At 43.5% G+C, this 17,517-nt stretch overlaps 1 long non-coding RNA gene across 1 annotated transcript in view; it reads left to right on the forward strand.

Annotated features, from left to right (window-relative positions):
• The first annotated feature begins 284 nt into the window (after positions 1-284).
• The window catches only part of LOC309352914, a 57,917-nt gene continuing 40,684 nt past the window's right edge, over positions 285-17,517 (forward strand). Inside the window, exons 1-2 of the long non-coding RNA XR_014161474.1 lie at positions 285-367; positions 9,962-10,053. This is a non-coding gene — a long non-coding RNA (uncharacterized lncRNA). The remainder of the gene's footprint in view (positions 368-9,961; positions 10,054-17,517) is intronic.

Genomic DNA, 17,517 nt, shown 5'->3' on the forward strand with positions numbered 1-17,517 from the left:
AACAACCTGATCCCTATTTACTCAGAAGACAATCTTACAGATTTAAATTGTGCTTATGCTTATGTTTGAACTGTTATTGGGCTTGGGTTTGGGCTGTTCTTCATTCAAGTTAGGAACTATCAATCACAGCAGGCCTAAGTGATATTACATTTTTGATGTTGGCATCCGTCTGTCTCAAGAGAGAGTGGAGTGCAACTATGAAGGTGAAAGTCAAACTGTTGTGTTTGCAGCACCAAAGTAATCTCCCCAGGGCGCAAGCCTGGACAGCATGTGACAAGACACCCCCCCCCCAGCCTGGCTGATGTGGTCCAAAGGAAAAGAGCAATACATTTGGCACCAGCTTGGCTGTAGGAGTTGCTGGGAAAAGGTGTGCAAGCTGCCATTCAACCCTCTTAGGGACTCCACTTTGGATTTGTGTAGGGTTTACTTAGTGATTTTTTTCTGGGGGGGACGCAGGGGTATGCATACCCCGAAACATTTTGTGTATCTAATGGGAGAAATTTTTAAAATGAAAATTATTATTTTTTAGCACGGTGAATCGTCAGTTCCATTGCTACCCCTGATGGCAGCCTCATTTCCTGTCGCGGTGTTTCCTGATTCTCAGACGGAATGACAGTACCCCTAAACATTATTTTTTTTAGGAAAAAAAGCACTGGGTTTACTCCTTAGGCTTTTCTTGAAGAAATCCCACAAGGCAGTGGAAGTATAGGACCAGAGTTTTCTTTCTCCTGGATGAGCTACCTTCCCAGATTGACGAGCCCCACCTGCCCCTCACTTCCCTCTACAAAAACGAATAAAAGGTCTCTTCTTTACCTTAGTCAGGCCATTGGTCCATTGAGCTCAGTATTTCCTATGAGCTGGCTCCAGCCACACAGGCGCCTCCTAGGCCAAGAGGTCTACTTGTGAGTAAGCAGGGCTTGATATTCCTTCACTGCCTGCAGCTGCGGTTTCAGAAGCCAGCCCATAGAAGGCCTCCCCCTTGAGCAATGCGATTCCTAGGCCTCCGGGCCCTTGGGCCTAGTTCCCGAGTACAAGCCTCGGCCTGCCTTGCTTGTTGTGCCCTTTGCCTGTGCCACGGACCTTGGACTGCTGCCTTACTCCGCTCCTGGGTCGGGTTTGGGCCTAGGCCGAATCTCTGGCTGGTTTGGGCACCTGCAGCCCCACTATCTGTGCTGAGCAGTTTAGGGAAGGCTTTCGTCTTCGCCTCACTGGGGCCCCTGACATGACAGCACCCTCGAGTGCCCATAGAAAGAAGCTGGATGATCCAAGTCCCTCGTTCTCAACAGGATTGCAAGCAGAAGGCCACGGGTTCAATCCCCAGCATCTCCAGGTACGGTCTTGCCTCAAATCCTGGAGAGCTGCTGCCGGTCAGGGTAGACCATGGGTAGGCAAACTAAGGCCCGGGGCCCGGATCCGGCCCAATTGCCGTCTAAATCTGGCCTGTGGATGGTCCGGGAATTTATTTTTGCATGAGTAGAATGTGTGTTTTTATTTAAAATGCATCTCGGGGTTATTTGTGGGCCCTGCCTGGTGTTTTTACATGAGTAGAATGTGTGCTTTTATTTAAAATGCACCTCTGGGTTATTTGTAAGGCATAGGAATTCGTTCATCCCCCCCCCAAAAAAAATATATAGTCCAGCCCCCCACAAGGTCTGAGGGACAGTGGACCGCCCCCCTGCTGGAAATGTTTGCTGACCCCTGGTGTAGACAATATGGGGCTAGATGAGCCCAACGGTCTGATGGCAGCTTCCTGTGTTTCTTTGTTCCTGCAGGGCCTTTTAAAAGTGTGCTGCCTTTGCTAGTAAATAAAAACGAAGTAAATGCCAGTTGGCTTTTTTCAGTAGCCTAGGGTTGCCGTATTCCGAGCAGCAAAAATCTGGACAGAAAAGTTGATGAGCTTTTTTGGCAAAATCACACACACACACAAACTTGATGTTTTTGAGCTGTCTTTAAGGAAAATCAGCAAAAACAACGCTGCCGACCTGGGTTGCCATGCGCCCAGATTTTCCTGGACATTTTGCTGATATCCGCCAGGACACTGCAGTATTCCAGATATGTCCGGGAAATTCCAGATGTATGGCCACCCTACATTAGCCTGATCAGGAATTTTGGATTCTGCTGAATTTGCTGGGTCCCAATGCTGGATTCTTTGACAGAATGTGGTTTTACTTGTCAGAGCACTAAAAAAGAAGAAGCAGCCTTACAACAATCATTTTTGTCTTTTTTTCCCTTGTTGCCTCTTGACACGGAGAGTTCCCACTTCCTTTAACTTGCATAGCAGTGCCAATAAAACCAGGTCTGGTATTTTAATAGCTGCATTCAGTCAAAGCACATTTCTACATGGACATTAAAAAAAAAGGCATAACCATTAACAGAGCCACATTTTAAGGCTGAAGGGTAGGCACTGGTTCATTTTTATTTTGCTTTGCTTTGCTTGTGATTTCTTCATTGAATTGACTTGTAAGTCAACTTTTGCAAAGTTTGTCTTCAGGGTCAGCTCCATGTTTGAGGGGCATCTGGGCAAAGTGGTCTCTGGTGATCTCACATGAGACTTTCCTCATGGTGGTGGTGGCAGCAACACACCAAGGGCAACTACCGGTTTTAGTTTTTCATAATGCCCCATTGCGCCTAATGTAGTGTCACTCCAGGGCATCGTGGGAAATTAAAATTGAAGTTCACAGAGCCAGCTTGGAGTACCAAGGGTCAGTGTCAGCATATTGGTGAGTCCTGCAGGAACCCTGGCACCTGCCCTCAGATGCCAAGTAGTTATGCTGAATCTCATACCCCACAAGTGTCCCAGAAAAAAAGGGACATCCCATTTTTCTCTGCAAGAGTATGGCAACCCGTTTGGCTGCTGTGATATCGCATGACTTCGCACTGAGATCTTGCCCTGAAAAAATGCGCTGGGGGGGCATCATCTCACGTGGCATCCCCAAACAATCATTTTTGGGAGCTGTTACAGCACGGTCCCAATAACAGCACATATTTCAGACTCCATGATATTGCATGGGTCACGTGATTTGGGAGCACAGATGGAAAGATGCACATTCCCAGTTTTGGTACTCAATAAGTTGGAGGGTATGGGATCTGCTTGTGTTGTTTGGCTCAAGTAAGAGCCAAAGGTTATGTTTATCCTAGCTGATAACCCCGTTCAGACATTAACTTACCTTGAGTTCAATATACACGAGACCTAGGCCTGCTCAAACCACACCTTCTCTCTTATTTTCATGGCATACCACAATCAAAGACTTCCTGGGTGAATTAACTATAGTTTTCCATACCACGTTTTTGATGTCTATAGGGGCATTCTTGCTCTATAGCACAACTAAAGCAGGACATTTGTGGCCAAGAAAAGTTTGTAGATTATCATAAGCAAGTTATGGGATGCACACTGATTGGAAATGAAGTGGTACGTCTGCCCAGAAACCTTTGCAGGCATAAACAAGTACTGAAAGCAGGATCACATATAACTGCCCTGAAACCATCATAAATACACAATAAAAAAGACATCATGGGGGTCCTTCGCATGCCTGCTTATTCCCTTGTATATGCATATGCTGGACTTCAGCCACCCTCTTGTAAATGCTTTAAATGCCTCCCTTGATTATTCATTGGGACAGGATTTACAATGCTCCAGCTGTGGGGAGGACTTCTTATATTACTGTATTCATATGGTTAAAATACCAGCATCCCAAGAATACCTTTAAGGACAGAAGTGGACTTTTAGCTTATCTAAAGTCTTTCCTGCTGACACACGTAAAAATAATAACATTAATAATTCTTAACACTTGCCTTCTCCCTCTTTAGCTGGTTTTGCTCAAGAGTTTTTTGGAGCAGCTTTGAGTTTAGCCATAAATATAATTTCCAAATCCTGGCTTCGGGTAAGATGATCCGAGGCACCATTCCAGTGTCACAAAGATTTTGTTGCCCATCTACAAAGAAACAAACATTTCTTGGAAGGCGACAAGCGGGAGCTCTGTTTGTGTCCGTTCCCTGAGGGCAACCCAGTAATCAGTAAGGCGTTATTTTTAGGAAAATGAGATCCAATGCAGATATCAGTTCCCCTTAAAGCTACTTTTGGGCCTGCACTATTTATCTATTTTGGTGCCACTTCTGATGGCAGCACTTGCAGAGGCCCTCTCAGCTTCCATCAGAAGGACTGGCCCAAATGCCTGCAGAAGAATGATGAGCAACAGTTCGTTTCGAGGCCCAATTCAAGGTGCTCATGTTAGTGTTTAAAGCACGTAATGACTTGGGCTCCAAATATCTGAAAGACCGGCTTCTTCTCTACAGAAGAAACTTTCTTTTTACCAATCTCCTCATTTGGGAAAAGTTTGCTCTTTTGAAGTCAAAAATGGCCATGTTGGGTTTGCTTGGTGTTTGGTCGTTTGTTTACATGTATGGTTTTCCCAGTAGTGATGTATGGAAGTGAACGCTGGACCATAAAGAAGGCTGATCGTCGAAGAATGGATGCTTTTGAATTCTGGTGCTGGAGGAGACTCTGGAGAGTCCTATGGACTGCAAGAAGATCCAACCTATCCATTCTGAAGGAAATCAGCCCTGTTGCTCACTGGAAGGACAGATCGTGAAGCTGAGGCTCCAAGACTTTGGCCACCTCATGAGAAGAGAAGACTCCCTGGAAAAGACCTTGATGTTGGGAAAGATGGAGGGCACAAGGAGAAGGGGATGACAGAGAACAAGATGGTTGTATAGTGTTCTTGAAGCTACCAGCATGAGTTTGACCAAACTGCAGGAGGCAGTGGAAGACAGGAGTGCCTGGCGTGCTCTGGTCCATGGGGTCATGAAGAGTCGGACACAACTAAACGACTAAACAACAAAAACAACAAAATGTTTAGTTTAATACCACCATGGTCATTGCTCTCATGGTTGGCTTACAACACCTACATCTTGCAGCAGGTACTGTGCACCACTCAAGATTAGGTCCAGGGTTTCTGCCATGTCTAATTGCTCTTGGGCAGAGTCAAATGGAATATCTAGAAATTGTACCTCTTTGTCATGACTAGAACACATATGTAGCCAGTCTATGTGCAAGAAGCCTTGTCCCCAGAGTTGCTCAGGAATTCCAAGAAACCAACAAATCAGTGCAGTTTTGAAATCAGTGGCTAAGGTCAGTTTTGATCAGGTTCATTCCACCACCATCTTGATTCAAAATGGTGTCCTGCTATATCCAAACACAGACAGAAAATGGCTCCTTGATCTCAGCAACCATCACCAAAAAATTGGTTTTGATATCTTAATAGGTGTCCAAATGAACGAATAAACACACAGCTTTCCCAAAATATATAATGCAAGTGGATGTCACTTGGCTGGCAAAAGCTGTAAAATTTTCTTCCATCTGGTAACATGGAAGCTTACCTTTCAGCAGAATCTGCTGAAACACCTACCGTATTTTTTGCTCTATAAGACTCACTTTTTCCCTCCTAAAATGTAAGGGTATCTTGGAAAGCGTTGCAGCTTCAATTAAAGGCTCCATTTCTTTACATGACCCTGATGCCTATATTCTGAAATTCCACATGGCAGTATTTTCATTGTGAAGAAACATCTTTCCTTTCTGACGCACCAACTTCTTTGTGAACTGCCCGTTCTCACTTTGGATGTGTTCACAGATACAATGGAAGTTCCATCATCAGGCCATCCTGAAGTGACTTATAAGAGGCAGGGGGTTCTTTTCAGTGCCAGGAAATGTAACATTATTGTTGTCTCTGAATTGGTGCTCTCGCAAGTTGTTAAATCCTTGGCCCCAAATTAAAAAGAGAGACAGAAGTAAAGAATTATTTATTTTCTTCCCGGGCCAGGGGGGAAGGCGGGAGGGAAGAAAATATATCAAAAGAAACGAACACAGTTACACAACCCTTTCTCACCTACTATCAAGCCTCATCTCTGTTAGCAAAAATATCATGTTACCTATTTTGTGTCTTTCATTGTGTGGGACCAACAAAAGTACAAATACTGAGATCTGCTATGGTGGATATCAAATGTTCCAGCCTGACAGGGTAATTTTGTGATCACTGAAAGAAGAAAGTTAGAGCAGAGTGTTCTCTAACTGCTACACAACTAGTAAGGCGTAAGGTCTGGCCTGTTTGTCCAATATAGAGAGCTGAAGGACACCCCACAATAATACTACAACCAGACCTAACGCGGACACTGGCACCAGAGCCTGCAATAAACCCAGATGCCAACTTTGCTGCCACATACACCCGGACAACACCATTACTGGCCCCAACAACATCACACATACCATCTCGGGACTATTTAATTGCTCATCGTCTAACATTGTGTATGCCATAAAATGCCAACAGTGTCCTTCAGCTCTCTATATTGGACAAACAGGCCAGACCTTATGCCAAAGAATAAACGGGCATAAATCGGACATCAGGAATCACAAGACAGAGAAACCAGTAGGAGAACACTTCAATCTCCCAGGACATTCTATACAAGATCTCAAAGTAGCTGTTTTACTACAAAGGAATTTCAGAAATAGACTGGAAAGAGAAGCTGCTGAATTACAACTTATCACCAAACTTAAAACCATGGAGAAACCTGGTCTGAACAAAGACCTTGGATTCTTATCTCATTATACATGACAAAGCCATTTTTCACCTTTTCACCCCTTGCTTTTTCCTGTAAGACCTATTGCAGTCGTTAAGAGTCGTCAACAGGCTCATCACAGCTATCTGCCAATCACCCATTCCCACCACCCTTCTGAGTAATACCCCTCCCCACCTTCTCACTATATAGAAGGGTCTGGAAACTTCTGTTTCAGTGTATCTGAAGAAGTGTGCATGCACACGAAAGCTCATACCAAGAACTGACTTAGTTGGTCTTTAAGGTGCTACTGGAAGGAATTTGTTTTGTTTTGCTACACAACTGTGTGAGACAATACATTATACTGAGCTGACTCGACACCACAGGACCCTTGCAGACTTTCTTTTTTTGTTGTGCGTTTATGATGATTCGTGCTCGTGACGGTATTGGGGCGGTTATATGAGATCCTGCTTTCATCACTGTTCGAGACTGCAGAAGTTTTGATTTGAATATATTTCCAATCAGTGTATTACCCTGAAGTAATGCTGGAAACCTGTAACTTCTTAGGTCTCTATGTGCATCAGTTCCAGGTAATTTTTTTCCTGCTTCTGCTGCACTGTATTTTGAGAGTGCCCCTGCAGGCAGCAATAATATGGTGACAAGGTGGAAACATCACACAACTAATACTGCAGAATGTTGGACGGGTGGTCTGGTGTAAGTCCATCACTTTTTGTATCAGTTACATGTTGCAGAATGCACCTGCAAAAAAAAGAGCAGTTTGGAGAGAGCCAGAATCTTAGCAACCACTACGTAAGCAATTTGCAAGCTTTCTACATTCAGGAAAAAACTTTCCCATTAACCGCTGACGAACCGCTGTATATTTGTTGAATTGCCTTTTTCCCATATAGCCATCCCAGATGGGGGATCTCTTCTTTTTCCATCAGCTCTGTTCATCATTATACCATCTGTATGGCATTGCAAAGCTGGTGTTTCTGCTCTTGTGGCTATTAAAGCAAAGGTGCGACAGACTGGCTGTTGAAAGTGACCTGAGATGTGGCAAGCATGGCTCATCCATTCTCACATTAATAATAATTGAAGGCGCCTTTTTGAAATTTCATATGGGTGGTGTTTTTTTTGAAAATTTGCATATATATATTGGAATATAAATACTTAGATTTACTTTTATTATTATCCCAAAATTATTATTTGACGTTAAAAGTATGGGAAGAGTATGGGATTTTTCTGTTGGCTGAAAGGGGGCATGGGTTAGAAAAGGCTAAGAAACAACGCCCCAGCAGAACGAGTGCACTGGATACTGCCCGATATCTTTTACCCATGTACACATAAAAGCATTTTGCGTGTGTACGTAAAAAGTTAACGGTGAATGGTTCCAAAATGAAAATGGAAACCTGACATAAAGGCCGCAGGTCTGTGCAGCTTGACTCCTGTTACTCAACCTGATGGTGAATCCATACAGTTTATGGATTCTCTAGTGAATCCAGGCGGTCCGTGTTGACCTGAGTGAAGCTTACTTCTGAGTAGACGCCCCTGGGATGTCACTGTTAATTGTCCCCTTTGGAAGTGATCAAGCCTTACTGAATCTGAGTTGGAAAGTGATACGGTGCCAAGCGCAGGGGCTCGAGGCAAATGATGACATATTCAAAGCTGTTTGGGGACAGAACCTCCGTTATCCCCGCTCTGTTCCAAGAACATGCCGCTGTTCCAGCAGCAGACTGGAAGGAGAGGCGCATGTTGCAAATACCGGGTCTTAGCAGCAGCCCAGAGCGGCTGAGGGTGATGACGGGAATGGGATATAGAGGTTGGCGCAGGCAGATGGGGCCTTGATACATCTCTATAGCAAAAAGGACCACTCCTCCTCCTCAGCCCTGTGCCTTTTAAATTTAAAACGGGCCCTGCCAAAATGCAATCCGATTTATTTACAGCCGGGACAGAATCTGTGGCCTTTTTTTTTTTTTTTTTTAAATATTTATTAAAGTTTTGAAAGTTACAGAAAGGAAAAACAATAAGAATTAAACATAACAAAACCATACAATACAATACAATACAAAAACAAAAATATTACATATACATAACAAAAATAAAACAAAAACAATTAAAAAAGAAAAAGAATACTTTCAATGTTATTAACTTTCTTTTACTTGTTTCAGCGACCTCACACCTCCCTTTTTTTGTATTCCACTTCGATTAATTGTTTCAGCAAATCCTTTCCCTCTTCCTCAAACTTCTGTCCTATCATTTAACTTAACAAATTCTAACATTATTTTTTCCTTTAATCCAATTACAATCTATTATACTTAATTCTTTATAACATTTCTGCTAAAGCCATGTAACTTCATTCCAACATCTTTCTAACATTCCTTAATTTTACAAGATTTCTGTATATAATCTTTGAATTTCTTCCAATCTTCTTCCACCGACTCTTCTCCCTCAGAATCTGTGGCCTCTTGACTTCCTAAGAACACAGCTAGCGACCAGGGCATATCAGGAAAGGCCTGGGATTCTGTTCCCTCTTCAGAAGCGAAAAGAAAAGCACCAGAGGTTCCCCTCCTTCCTCTTTGCAAGTCCTTTGCACTCCCTCCACCGATGACTGATATATAAATGCAAGGATATCAAATGGGCTGGTCCCATTTCACAAGCACGCCCTGGCTGCCTTACATCTTGGCCCAAGATCGAATCTCACAAGATACTCTGCAGTGATTTACGGGTGACTCTCAATTTGTCACTGGCTGTTGCAGGAATTAAGGCTGTGTTTTGCATGCTAAAGCCTTGCTTATTTTTCTATTCTTTCTTAATCTATTTGAATAACACTACCAGGGTGCTGTTTCGTCTGGAGCATTTCCCATTCAAATAGTTATTGCTTCACTTTCTTCGCTCTTTCATGTTGCCACAGATATGGCAGATCTGTGTTGTTTGCATGTTCCCTGTGTCGTGTTGCAGACCAAGCCACAACACAAGATTTAGGTAAAGCAGATTTATGGCTACAGTTTTGTAAACTCCTTTGGGGAAGGGACGCAGTCGTAATCGCTGCAAACGCTTGTTCTTTCTTTCTGCTGGCGCCATTGTTGTCTTTTTCTCCTTGCAACATTATTTTTCATTTCATTTCTATAACACTTTATATTTTTTAAGAACAAAAATATCAAAGACGTTTACAGCCTACATTAAATCATCAAATAAAACACCCCAAAATAAAACTCTCCCCTCACAACCTCACAATGCCTGTGATAGCAACGTTCCATACCAGATGTAACCTATGGATAGGACTCTGAACTGAAAACAGAGATGTTTTATGTACCTTTGTTATCCATGAAAATCATTCAATAAAAAGAATTTTAAAAATACAAAATATACATTCAAAGCAACAGAAGAAGAAACTAAAATACAATCTTTTGCACAGAACGCCATCTGCTGCAGTTGCTGCCGCTACCAGTGATTCTAAGTCAACAGCCATGCTCAGGAACACACAGCCATCATCTTCCAGAAAATCAGGTGAGTTGAGTGTGATGCTACTTCTTGCTATTCTAATTTTGCCCCAGGAGTGTTTTGGGCCTTCTTGTTGTAAGTAGTAGTTGTGGGGCGGTTGGGAGAGCAAGCTTCCTTTGGGCCCTGGTATTCAAAGAGGATGTGGCAGATGCCAGGAGGGCAGTTCTCAGAAGTGTGCCCACTCTTAACACCTGGTCTTTCAATAGCAAATATGACATCGTTGACTGTGATGGTCTTCCAGGGCTTCAAGAGTCTGCTGACAACAGCTTCACAGTTGTCAAAGGGAATTCCCACATGCCAAAGAAGAACATAGGCTGCCAACTCAGATTTTATTCTATAAGCAATGGAGACTAGAGTGTTTGGGGTCCCCCCCCCCACGTAGTCCACTCACAGTTTAGATCTGTTACAAAAAAATTCGCCCCTGAAAAGCTGCTTCTTGAGAAACCCGTGTCATTCAGAAAATAAAAGCTCATTGCAGGTTAATTCTGTGCTATCCTGCAGTTTGAGAACAGATGTATGTGGTGCCAGCCATCAGGAGGGTGATTATCCAGACCTGTCCAATTGACACTCTACCAAGACCTGTAATAGGCACTTCCTTCTTCATTTCTCAAGTCAGGAGGAAAATGCATTGGATAACTTAATGAAGGCAAGGGTTTTCAGATATGTTGTGAAGTTACTATATCTACCCTTATGGGTGGCATGATCTAGCATGTGGAGGATGAGCATGGATCATTCCAGATTGAGAGAGACGACATTTTTTATGTTACAAATGGGTTTATTGCGTAAGCAGCCTTGGATTAGCCTCTTTTGCTCAGTGGCTAGAAGAAATCTATACTGCGATAAATGCACGGAGGGTGATGTTCTGCTGGTGATTGTAATAATGAAGCTCACATCCACACTATGCCTTTAAAGCACTATTATATACCACTTCACGAATCGCGACTTCTCCCAAGAATCCTGAGAACCATATTTTCATCAGAGTGGTGGGAATTGTTAGGAGACCTTGAACCAACTATAGCTTGCAGGATTATTTGGGCGGAAGCCATGCCTCTTAAAAAGTCTTACAACAATGCTTTAAATATAGTGCGGATGTTTGCCGGATTTTTCGATGGGTTTCAGTTATACACAATTTCGCCAACACGCATAGTGACTCGGAACGTAACACGGGGAGTGGGGAGCTGCCTGTACTTTTGTGAAACATTTTCCCACAAGACCCCCCGGCCGTTACGGAAGATTATGAGGCATCTCCCAGGATACTCAGTAAATTGACTTGGGAACAAGACAAGCCTTTTAGGTCTGGCCATAACTCTCTGATGGCTCATGTGGTCTGCCTGCAGATGACTGCGTGTTAACTCCCTGCCATCTCTCGGGTAGCAGCTAGAGCAGATAATACTGATCTAAATGGTCCAGTGCTCAGCCAATTAAGCTGCTATGTCATAGTTCCAAACTATATTTCGTGTTATGGGGAGAGATTCTCCAAACAACTCCAGTCTGACTGTGGTATCAGTTAATACATTCCAGTAAGTCTTAACCTTAAAGGTAAAGGTAAAGGGACCCCTGACCATTAGGTCCTGTCGTTGCCGACTCTGGGGTTGCAGCGCTCATCTCATTTTATTGGCTGAGGGAGCCAGCGTACAGCTTCCGGGTCATGTGGCCAGCATGACTAAGCCGCTTCTGGCAGTGGCGTAGCGTGGGGGGTGCAGGGGGGGCCGGCCGCACCGGGCGCAACATCTGGGGTTAGGGCAAATCCACGGGTTAGGGGGCGCAAATCCACGGGTTAGGGGGCGCAAATTACTTGCCTTGCCCCGGGTGCTGACAACCCACGCTACGCCACTGGCTTCTGGCAAACCAGAGCAGCGCACCGAAACGCCGTTTACCTTCCCGCTGGAGTGGTACCTATTTATCTACTTGCACGTGCTTTCGAACTGCTAGGTTGGCAGGAGCAGGGGCCGAGCAATGGGATCTCACCCCGTCACGGGGATTCGAACCGCCGACCTTCTGATCAGCAAGTCCTAGGCTCTGTGGTTTAACCCACAGTGCCACCCGCATGCCTGGTCTTAAGCTTAGGAGGTTTTTTATTTTGTTTTATTAATCATACACTTGAACCATCCTCTCCAGTGGATTGAACCCAGGGGTGGGGAACATGTGGCCCTTGAGATGTTGTTAGGACTCCCAACTCCCATCAGCCTCAGCCCGCATGGCCAGTGGTCAGGGATGATGGGCGTTGTAGTCAAATAATAGTTTAGCCAACCCTGATTGAGCCAAACTTCACAACAGAAGGTTTAAACCTGTCTGGCCCACAGTGTTAGATTATGCAAACCATAGGGTTGCATCCCACACAGGCAACCTTGGAGTGTTATAAAATGGGATTTGCAATTAGATTATTTTTTTAAAGAATATATATAAATATGAATCTCCTAGAAAGACATTTAGGCAATGCAAAGTTTGCATATTTGCCCTGTCCAAATCCCACCAAATTCATTTCTTTCTTTTTTTAATAAAAAAAAAATTGCCCAACAAAATGAAAGTCAGGCTAGTTATAGCTTCTGCTAATAGCTGTCATGGTGACTGGTCCTGTATGCATACTTTGAACAGGTGTAAACAATACTTGTGGTGGTAACCCACTGTGTCAGAAATGGGGCCTGGGCGTTCAACTAAGGGTGTATATTTAAGATCACTTAATTGAACTTCTGCATATTGTCTCTCTGCAGTCTGGTATGACCCCCAAAGTGTTAGGATACTTAAAATACCACTGTGTCCTTCTGAGAATTTGCCTCTTAAGCCAGTCCCATTAGAATTTATTGGATTTTTGTATTTTTATCTGGAAACGATAGGAGGAGACATTGATATATGTCTTTCTGCCATCCGTTTCCCACAAGGACTAAAAAGAAAAAAGAAAAGAAAAAGGCAGTGTACCTTATTTTATGATCAAGGGGTCATTCATCTAGAGCTGCTTTAAAGCCACAGTAGACTTTTTGCCAATCGCTAATAGAAACTAAATAAACACAGCCAAAACAGTGTCATCTATCTGTGGGTGAGTAATTATGAAGGATTCCTCTTTAAATAGATGTTTAAGTAAATATAGAAATATCGTTTTACAAATGCTGGCTCAAGACGAGAGGCTTGCTGGACTGCACAGCAAGGGCACTCTGGTGTGTGTGTGTCTGTGTGTGTGTCTGAGTGTGAATAAGAGGCCCAATTTACATGTTATCGACATGGTGCAACAAACAAACAAACTCCCATCTCCCTGTGGTCAGGCTCCATGCCACATTTGTTATGGGCCTCCAGGCAAGATGCCTTCAGTTGGCTGCCTCTCTTTCTGACCCAGTAGGGCCTCCTACAAAGTCAGAGCACATCCAATGCCCTTTGTGATGGCACAGCTGAGGGTCAGCAATCTTTTTGGGCCGGTGGGCACATTTGGGAATTTGGAGAAAGCCGGTGGGTGCCGGTCACTAAATGGTTGCCAGCGTGTGCATGCTCTAGTTATCTCTCGCTTGGACTACTGCAATGCGCTCTACGTGGGGCTACCTTTGAAGGTGACTCGGAAACTACAACTAATCCAGAATGCGGCAGCTAGACTGGCGACTGGGAGTGGCCGCCGGGACCACATAACACCGGTCTTGAAAGACCTATATTGGCTCCCAGTGCGTTTCCGAGCACAATTCAAAGTGTTGGTGTTGACCTTTAAAGCCCTAAACAGCCTTGGCCCAGTATACCTGAAGGAACGTCTCCACTCCCATCGTTCTGCCCGGATGCTGAGGTCCTGCTCCGAGGGCTTTCTGGTGCTTCCCTCACTGCGAGAAGCCAAGTTACAGGGAAGCAGGCAGAGGGCCTTCTCGGTAGTGGCACCTGCCCTGTGGAATGCCCTCCGATCAGGTGTCAAGGAGATAAACAACTACCTGACGTTTAGAAGACATCTGAAGGCAGCCCTGTTTAGGGAAGTTTTTAATGACTGATGGTTTAATTTATTTTTAATCTCTGTTGGAAGCTGCCCAGAGTGGCTGGGGAACCCCAGCCAGATGGGCGTGGTACAAATAATAAGTTGTTGTTGTTGTTGTTGTTGTTGTTGTTGTTATGCCATAATACAAAATGGCTGGAGTGGGGTCACGGCATATTGCAAGATGGCTGCCACACCGGAAAGACCAGAAAATGAGGCAGAACCACAAAATAGCGCAGGTGTGCCCTCCTATGAACTGTCTCCACCGATGTGGGGCGGGAAGGCACCTATACCAGCCACTATTCCACGCACTCACAGAGAGTAGTTCTTCAGAACAGAAGAGGCCCCATGTGAGCATGTTGAAAGGGGCTCATTCAATATCAAAATAAAGAGCAAGCCATTTTTGTAGAATAAGCTCCCCAGAAACAAGCCTTCTGGATCGTGGTCTCCCATTGCACTTGGCTTGGCTAGATCAGAGGCTATGCACGCTGTGTATGACCTTCCCAGAGTCCATGTCCGCTCAAACTGAGAGCCTCTCGCTGTTGCATAACATGAGACGCAGCCAGGTCAGAAAATCAGATTCAGCCGATCTTGGTAATCTTACTTGGTAGGCCTTAGCAAATGGTCAGCCTTGTGGGCTGCTAGGAGCAGCAATGACTGCTTGTTGTGGGTCACATATTTCTTTTCCTTTTTTATTATTTTGTTTATGCATTTTTACAACTTACATATACATCATACAGCATTCATCATTATCTCTTATCCTCGGACTTCCCAGTCCATCTCCCCATGGCATTCTAGATAGTCTTTTGTCGGCTTTATAATCTATTATTCCACCCATTTTCATCTCAAATCATCTTTTATTTAATGTTATCTGCTGCTCATGTGTTCATTCCTACTTGTAGGTTAAATTGACTATTATACCTTCTAAGATACTCTTAAAAGCACTTCTACTCGTCTCTTATCCGTGACTCATTCTTATTTCTTAGTTTCACGGTCATAGTTACTAATTCTGTGTATTCTATCAATTTATTGTCACATTTCTTTCATGGGTACATCTTTTTCTTTTCTTTGTTGTTGTTGTGTGTGTTTTTGCGTATACTACTCTAGCTGCGGCAGTCGCATTTTAAAAAAGAGATTGGGTGCATCTTTCGGAATACCATCACTTGTTATCCTTAACAGAAATGCCTCGGGCCTTTTGGTAAATGTGATCTTAAGGATCTTTTCTAATTTTGTATGAATCATCATCTCCCAGTATTCACTAGTATATTTACATGACCACCACATACGGATTAGGGTTTCCTCTACCTTGTGGCACTTCCAGGATAGATTTGACCCTTTTCTGTACATTTTCACCAGTTTGCTGGGTGTCAAGTACCACCAATACATCGTCTTTTGTAATTTTTCCTTAATAAGGTAGCCCATTTAATCATTGCCGCCTTTACCATTTCATCTTTAGTCTCCCACTCCCAATAGCAGTTTAATTTTCCCCCCCATTCCAACCTCACACCTCCATAGGACCGCGGCCTGGCAGATAATGTGGCCAAACACCCCGCACCACACACACACACACATGTGCACGCACACAGACACATTGATTGGTGCTTTTATGAGATTGCTGCACTTAAGAGGCTAGTTGCACAGAAGCTGGTTTTCAGGAGCCGGTGCTCTGCCTAGATACCCTGCAAATTGAGTCTTAATCAGCTTGATTAATTAGCACATAGCAGATGTGCTTTTTATCTCCCCACGAACTCCTCACTCCTGTTTTATAAATGCACCATCGGTGACTGATACACTGCATGCCTTTTATTGTCATGATTTCAGCACCTCCATTCATTAACAAGAAATTCATTAGGGGTTTTCACATTGTCTGAGAATCTTAATTTCTCAGGTGGGGGTGGAAGGGGAGGTGAAAATCTTTGTGACATGACAAGCTTGTGCAATGTGAAGAAATGCCGTAATGTGCTTCCTTGCGCTTACATCCCGTCTGCTTATGGCTGTTAATGATCCAATAACTCCTTTTTGCAAGCGTAAGGGTGTTAACCAAGTAGCCTTTTCTGGCTTGAGGCCAGCACAGGTAAATTTGTTCTCCCTGTAAGTTTGTAAATTCACTGAAACTCAGAAATGTGAATTTACATATTTATCTCAAGTACTTAAATCCTGCCTTTTCCAGTGGCAAACAAAAAATCTTTTTTTTAAAAAAAAAAGCAAGTAAAACAAAAAGCACAAATGGACAATGTTAGAAATTAAACTTGTTAGAAATTAAACAATATTAGAAATTAAATATTCTACAACCACATTTAAAGTAGCAGGTGTCATCATTAAAACAGAGCACCCCCAAAATGACAGCGAAAATGTCTTAGTTCTCTGCTGGAATGTGTGCATGGATAGGCCAGAGGTGAGTCCCTTAGGAGAACGTTTGACATTCTTGACACCCAAACAAAAAAGGCCCTGTTGTGTTGCTCGTACCCCGAGTAGGTATCAACAGTAGATCTCAACAGGAAGAGATCCTTGATACCCTCTGAGCCCAGGCTACTTATGGCTGTGAAGGTCAAAACCAGGACTTTGAATTCAACTTGAAAACGGGTTAGTAGACGGCGTAAACGGTGCACAATTGTTATGAGTTGTGGCTTCTGGATTGTGCTGATTTAACGCAGGCCACAGTGGTTGCGTGCTAATTCACCATGCACCTTGCTTGCAACCCAAGTGCATTTGCTCTCACCATCTGCCATACTAATGGTACATACGCATTAGCAGCTAAAAATGCAACAAGCTTATTTCCCCCTTCTGTGTTTCAAGTCCTATGTTACTGGGCACGTCAGCAAGGGGGTGAGGATCTCTTCAATCAATGCACATTACCTGACTTGTGCTTGCATTCCCCAACTCTGCTTCAGGGGATCTGTCATCTGAGCATGTGCAACTGATCTTCAAAACGTACACACCTCAACTTAACGGCAGCTTACATTTTCAAACCGGATGGGAACTGATTTGAGGGGAAACGCATCAGACAGCACTATTTCTCAAGGAAATACAGGATACATATGAATTGGGATTAACATTGTGTGTACTTGATTTCCAACACCATCAGCATGAGCTCACTGGAGCCACGATAAATGGTAATGTGTACACAACCTGAGCGGAATCTTTTTTTTTTAAAAAAATAATTTTTATTAATTTTCATAAACAAAAAACACACAAAGAAAAACATTCACAAACAACACATGACTTCCCCATACCTCCCCTTCACTGCACCCTTGTTTCCAATTTTTTAGCAATCCTTCATTCCATTTCTATATTTAACTTCCCTCAGGTTCTCTTAACTTAAACATTTACAGCTATAATTCTCTGTTTCTTACCCCTTGACATTTTATCAGTCTGAAATTTTACAGCAGTTCTTAAGATATATTTTAAATTTTTTCCAGTCCTCTTCCACTGTCTCTCTCCTCTGATCACGGATTCTGCCGGTCATCTCTGCCAGTCCCATAAATTCAGTCACCTTCGTCTGCCATTCTTCCAGAGTAGGTAATTCTTGCATC

Source organism: Podarcis erhardii, assembly GCF_964252035.2.
Source record: "Podarcis erhardii genome assembly, chromosome: 11".
Classification (NCBI taxonomy): Eukaryota; Metazoa; Chordata; class Lepidosauria; order Squamata; family Lacertidae; genus Podarcis; species Podarcis erhardii.